The sequence below is a fragment of the Lathyrus oleraceus genome, chromosome 1 (genome assembly GCF_024323335.1).
Source record: "Lathyrus oleraceus cultivar Zhongwan6 chromosome 1, CAAS_Psat_ZW6_1.0, whole genome shotgun sequence".
Taxonomy (NCBI): Eukaryota; Viridiplantae; Streptophyta; class Magnoliopsida; order Fabales; family Fabaceae; genus Lathyrus; species Lathyrus oleraceus.
In genome coordinates, this window is record NC_066579.1 from 227,008,935 (window position 1) to 227,016,550 (window position 7,616).

Genomic DNA, 7,616 nt, shown 5'->3' on the forward strand with positions numbered 1-7,616 from the left:
GGGTGTTCTAGGAGGAGTAAGTTGGGATAGGATCCCACACTCTTTCAGATGGTCATCAAACTCTAGGCTTAAATACTCACCACCTCGATCTGATCGAAGAGTTTTAATATTCTTACCTAGTTGGTTTTGTACTTCATTCTTGAATTCCTTGAACTTTTCAAAGGACTCTGATTTGTGTTTCATTAAATACACATAACCATATCTACTGAAATCATCAGTAAATGTGATGAAGTACTGAAAACCTCCTCTGGCTGGTATGTTCAGTGGTCCACATACATCAGTATGTATGAGGGCCAAAAGATCATTAGCTCTTTCACCTTTTCCTGTGAATGGAGACTTTGTCATCTTTCCAATTAAACAAGATCTGTATGTCTCATATGATTCATAATCAAAAGAGTCCAAGAGTCCATCTTTATGGAGTTTAGAAATGCGTTTCTCATTTATGTGGCCTAATCGACAATGCCTAAGGTAATTTGGATTTAACTCATTAGGTTTCATCCTTTTAGTATTAATGTTATAAATAGGCATTTCAAGATCAAGGACATATAGTCCATTGTTCATTTGTGCAGTAGCATAGAATATATCATTCAAATAAATTGAGCAACAATTGTTCTTTATTATAAATGAAAAACCAAACTTGTCCAAACAAGAAACGAAAACAATATTCCTGCTAATTGCAGGTACATAATAACAGTTTTCTAACTGAATTATTAAACCACTAGGTAAAGTCAATACATAAGTTCCTACGGCTAAAGCAACAACCTTTGCTCCATTGCCAACTCGTAGGTCAACTTCACCTTTTGCCAAATCCCTACTCCTTTTTAGCCCCTGCACATTGGTACAAATGTGAGAACCGCATCCAGTATCTAATACCCATGATGCAGAAGTAGATAAATTAATTTCAATAACAAAAATACATGAAGTTGAAGTCTTTACTCCACTCTTCTTATCTTCCAGGTGCTTTGGGCAGTTTCTCTTCCAGTGTCTGGTCTTACCGCAAAAGAAGCAGGTCCACTAGGCTTCAAAGCAGCAACAGTGGGTTTGGGTTTGGAAACTTCCTTGCCTTTCCCTTTATCACCCTGCTTGGTGGGTCTTTTGTTCTGTCTCTTTCCATTTCCGATCATCAGAATGGACTTCCCTTTTGACTTCAGATTCTGCTCAGCAGTTCTTAACATGGCTAGCAGTTCAGGAAGAGATTTGTCCATATCATTCATATTAAAATTTAGGACAAATTTACTGAATCTATCTGGCAAGGATTGCAAGATCAAATCAGTCGCAAGTTCCTTTCCGAGGGGAAAACCCAACCTCTCAAGGTTTTCCACATACCCAATCATCTTGAGCACATGTGGACCTACAGGGGCTCCCTCAGCTAACTTGCCTTGAAAAAGGGATTTTGAAACTTCAAACCTTTCATGTCTTGCTTGCTCTTGATAGAGCATCTTTAGGTGTTCGATCATATCGAACACTGCCATGTTCTCATGTTGCTTTTGCAACTCTGAGTTCATGGTAGCTAGCATGAGACAAGCAGTTTCATTGGCATCATCGACATGCTTCTTATAAGCATCTTTTTCTGCCTTAGGTGCAGAACTAGGAGGTTCCTCTTTAGGAACATGTTTCTCCAAGACATACAACTTTCTATCATGTTTGAGGACAATCCTCAGATTTCGGTGCCAATCCAGAAAATTTGTCCCAAACAATTTTTCCTTGTCAAGGATTGATCGCAAAATGTTGTTAGAGGTGTTTGTCGTCATGGTAATCTACATGAAAATAATGAAAATATAAGTATCAATAACATATTTAATTAGGCCTTTAATTAAATATGTTCCCACTATTTTACTCAAAACAAATGACCCTCACCATTTGATTCGGAAAATCCTGTTGGAAGATTTTCTAGTGGGTCGAGATCCACATTTCACTTTGTTTTAAGTCCGCGTAGGCGGGTTACACAAAACTAGGTTATTTAGGTAGGAACTCCTTCCAATTGTATCTAATACAACTCTCAAATATATTAATTGGGTGAATAACTCCTTATTCCAATCCATCACATGGATCATTTCAAACTCTTGCTTCTAAACATATATAATCTTATTATAATTTGTTTAGTTAAGTTTGATCCATTGTTTTAGCAACTGGATATTACAATTATCCCATCACACCTTACTAATATAGATCATGCACCTCGCGTAGGCGAAACCTACATTATCCGATACTAGTCTTGATGAGTGCTAAAACTTGGAAAGCATAAACTTAATATTTAATTTGAGGGAATTTGCAATTATTCTGATCTCACCGGCTTATTTATCATATAAATCTTCTCTCACATGCATCAACAGACATTCACATGCATCAACATACATAATAAAACAGTTATGGCCCATAGCGCAATTGTTCTCCCAAGCCAATGAGAGAACCTAAGCTAACCTAATATCGATCTAAGTTTCTCCAAGCAAGATCTTCAAGGTTGTCCTCCTTTGATATTGAATTCTTCTTTTTCTTCATAACATTACATTACATAAAAGAAACTTGTTTTACATACGAGGGAGTGAGATAAGAAAAGAAGTTACATTAAGAGATTAAAAGAGAGGCACGACACGCAGGTTGTATTTTAAAAACACAAAAAAAACATAAAGGAAAACTAAGGCCATAACCGATCACCACAAGACAACAATAATAAACACATTATTATTATTAATTTTAATTCTTTTAGTTAATTAAAACCAAATTAAGTTTCGGCGACCGATCACACTACGCAAAGTTAGTCGGGGGTTTCGCTGACCAATCAGCAGACTGGGGTCAAGGGGGCAGCGCCCCCTTGCGGGGTTGTAGGGGCAGAGCCCCTGACCGAAATTTTTAATGAACAATTCATTTGAAATCGACGTCGTTTTCCGCATCAACACTTGATACTTTAAAGCATAACTCTTGCGCAGTCACAACCCTAATCGCATAACTCTTTGACAACACAACCCTTGTGCCGTCATTAACCCTAATGCACCAATTTCAGACCGTCAAACACACCTCGATTGTTGATTCAGTATGATTGATCAACACGTCATTGCTTCACCATACTAATGTCGGATCAAGAAGCAAACAACCATTGGTCGCTCAAAGGAAAACAACCATTAAGTGTTTGAATGAACGAAACAGAAACAATATATCATATATATCGTATTTTGCATCAGGATTACTTATATCATATATATAACTTGAATGATCTCAATTGTATAACCTATGGATGATCGATGTATCGCTGCTTTATCATACTAATGTCGGATTCCGAAGCATAGTCAACATCAATCATCCAAATCGTACACACATGATGCCAAATTTAATTACTCCTTTATTCTTTGATTCATTATGTCTTTTAATCGTATTAATACAGAAAATACATAAAATAAACAGCTATCAGATGCATGGTTTTATAAGTGGCTCTGATACCACTAAAGGAGAAGAGCGATCCAAAACGCAGCGGAATTTAAAATTTCTCCTTTAGTGATCCTTAAGAATGGGCATGATCAGTGATAGAATCGTTCCCTCCTGTGGCGATTGTAACCTTTGATGCAGATCTACGGAGCGATCATGAATGTTGAACGATGACAACGCCTCTACTCAGTCCACACGAACAGATTCCTTCAATCTCAGTGTTAGCTGCTACGAATGAAGGCTTTGAGTGAGAGAGAGAGAGAGAGAGAGAGAGAGAGAAACGATATTGCAACTGCACAAATGCTTCTACACAAGGGTTCTATTTATAAAATCACTTGTGTGGGCTGCAAGCTAAAAAGCCCACTCAAGTGTATGTCGCCCATATCTTATAATATGCCAAAATCACTTAAGCGCGTGGTACCTTACCATATTTCGTATTCTACTTAAGTACATTGTACCTTATGATGTTCTACAATTCACTTAAGTGCATCGTACATTACGGTATTCCTTAGTTACTCTATCTTTCCTCAATCTGTCCTTTTGTTTGTGACCCTGTAGGTTTTCGCGACATTGGCAATTATATTAAATCACGTATTTAACATAATAAACAATGAGCGGTATCTAGCAACACGTCACTGCTATCCAAGACACGAAAAATGTCATGTGATCTGAAAAATCCTTTTGTGATAATAATTATGTGTACAATTACCCTTTTGCCCTTATGTCTATATTGAACACAAGGCATAGACCGTGTCATCCTTGTCCAGTTCAATATTGGGGCCATAGACATTTATCCTGTTACGCAGGATGGAAAATTCCATCTAGGTCACTCATGTCCCTTAGCATGCTTCTTGGAGTACCCATCAACTGTATTTATGGTCATCCAGTTACGGACAATGTTTGATCAACAATAAGGCACTCGACTCTACATCTAGGGTCCATAGTGGTTTCAGGTCGAAGGGTGGTATACACCATTATCACCATGAGAATAACTTATGACACTTTGCATAACATTCTATATAGTACTCTCATAGCGGGTCAATCTAGTATAAATATTACTCTTAATATTCACCCTATGTTTAAGACTTGATAACTCCTTATCCATGATCCATGAGATGTGATCATCAGTCTATATACATAATAGTCTTAATGCTTTAATGTTATCCCACTTCACAATAAAGCTCGACTATGGATACTTTAAGAATAGTATCCTTATGTTTAATGCGATCTCATGATTAAGTCACACTTGATACATTAAATAGACTATCTATTCTAGGGACTTTATTAGACAAACATAATAAAGAAATGCTTTTTATTATTAATAAATAATTCGATACAAGTACCAAAAGTATTGGCCTCTAGGGCTTACACCAACACTCAGTACCTTCCAAATTACTATATATCTACTAATAGGTAGAGTAGACTGAAGATGTCACGTCTTTATTTCTTGATCCTGGAAAAATGAAAACCCTAAATGACTTTTTCCAGAAATTAGGGTCTTTAATGAGACAATAATGCTTTGGTTCAGTGTACATATCAATTTCCCTCCATACCTTCAGAATCTGAGTTACCATCAGAAGATGGGTCATGAAGCCAAACTACGATGCGTTTAGAAGTTATGAACTAGCTCAGATTCCAATTAATCGGTATCAAACTTTACATTACTTATCCACATATGTTAACAATCAGGATTAGTTCCATGTTTGTGATCTCGTACACTTAAACAAAATGTTAGCAAACCCTATTGTTCTTTAAATAATTTGTTATCATCAAAACCTTTTAAGGGTATAAACAAATATTCTTTTAACAATCTCTCCTTTTTTGATTACGACAAACAAATGTATTTAAGAATAATCGTTGATGATTTAATTAACACAATCTAACATCAGAGTCTGATGTTTGTAAGCTCCCCCTGAATTAGACAGTCCATTAAGGTGAGGTTTGTAAGCTCCCCCTAAGTCTGGTAGTCCATTAAGACGAGGTTTCTAAGCTCCCCTTAACTTCTTATCTATGTTAATTAAATCCTATAATTTTAATAAATAAATTCTAACTTCAGAGACTGAGGTTTATATGCTCCCCCTGAGTTTAAAACACCTTAGGTTAAGGTTCTAAAGCTATTCCTTTAGTCTGACAGTTCACTAAGGTAAGGTTTGTAAGCTTTACTCAAGTTCTGTCTCTGTTAATAAAATTAGTCATTTAAGCTCAATAAGATAAATTACTCAAAAATATAAATAACATAAACCTTATAACTCAAAAGTTATTTTGGTAGAAACTGCTTTATTCAAGTTCTGATGCTTTAATCTCTTCTTAAATACTCTATGCGTTTTTCCCCCTCTGTCATTACCAAAAAGATTTGAAAAGAAAAAGAAGAACAATAAAACTGAGAAGAATAAAATAAAATTTAAAACAGTTTAAATGCACATAATTTTGAAAGAGTTGAAAACATTGAAATATTTAAAAATATTTAAAGGATTAAAACTTTTTTCAGAAGAGGAAGACAATTTAAAACAAATTAAAGCTTTTTCAAGAATCTGAAAGATTTTTTTTTTACTTCTTATGGTAAATCACTACAATTTCAGTTTCCAAGGAGTAATTATGACCCAATATGACATGCTTAATTAGTGATTTTCCTTGAGAATTTAAAATATCAAAAACTGAAACATGTAAAGTGTTTGATCTTCCGAAATTTTCATTATAAAAGCATATATTCAAGTGTAAGACCCCAATTTTGGCCCTAAGATCCCTCATGGCATCATAACATTGCATTTGCATAGCCTCAAGGATCATAAGCATCTTGGTTCCCCTTGCCTTTTGGTGGGACTCCTTGTGAGTGGTTTGAGATCACCAGGCATGCTTGAATTGTATATCATTGCTTTTCTTATTTTGTTTACTAACCAAAAGCACAAAAATATGTTACTAACCTCTTTTGTTTGTAGCTTGAGCAATCACAAGGTCAAAAACTTCTAGGAGATCATCTGTGCAATGACATGGCCAAGAGAAGATGAAAGCAAGCATGGTAATGGTTCCCAAAGCCCTAATCCATCAAATATTCCTCCCTAGTATCTCAATTTATCATTTTGATCAAAGCAAGTCAAAGGGTTTGAGTTTTGTCCCCCAGAGAAACCCTAATTCATCTATGCACCACAATGCCTTGCTCATGAAGCAACCTCAGCCCGTGGCCAAATACAATCAAGGGAGGTTCTTTAATTCATAATTTCATGCATATTCGAACTTATTTGAGTGCCCTCAATCATCAATTCATCAAGATATGAGTTGTCGACTTGAGAAGTTGATCAGTCAATTCATCTGACTATTTTGAAATGCACTGAGACCTAACTTTTGATGTGTTGGTCAAATGGAGATGATTCCAAAAGCAAAACTGTTCGTAACGACAATATTAACAACTTTCATGTTCATCAAAAATTGATTTGAAGCTTGGAAGGTCATCATCCAATCCAAGACATTATAGGTCATTTTAACTGAAACCCTAATTTTGGGTCAACTTCCCAAGGTCATAACTCTTTCATTTTTTATTATTTTGAGGTGGTATCAAATGCATTGGAAAGCTTAAGATGTCTACTTCAAATGTTATGTTAAACAAAATTTCAAAATATCAAAGGAAATACATGTGATAATACAAGACATTATAGGTCCTTTTGTACCAAATGCATTGAAAGGCAAAAAAGTCCAACTTCAAGTGCCTATAACTCTTTCATCAAAACTCCAAATGATGCAAAATCTAAATCCATTTTGATTTTATTGAAAAGATCTACAACTTTATTGTTGGAGGTTTTTCCATTTGAGGCTTGCATCATCAAAACAGAAGGGCTTGAACATTGGCCAAATTTAGAAACTTTGCATTGACATGTTTTGCACATCACACTTTAAACTCAAATTTCATAAATATACACACTTCAAATGGATTTTTTTCCAACATAACAACTGTTCCTTACATCAAGACCTTTCCAACCATTACTCATATGATCATGTTTGCATTTGGAAATTGGTACTTTCGAGGAGGTGAACATTTAGGCATAATTATGGAATTCACATGAAATCTTGATGCACAAGCCATTACAGCTCTAATTACACGTCCAAACCTTTGGCATTTGAGTTCAGCTTGCATTTGGCATTGTTTTTGGGCCTTGTGCATGATCATGCAAGCCCATGCAAGGATTATCCAAATTCATGCACAC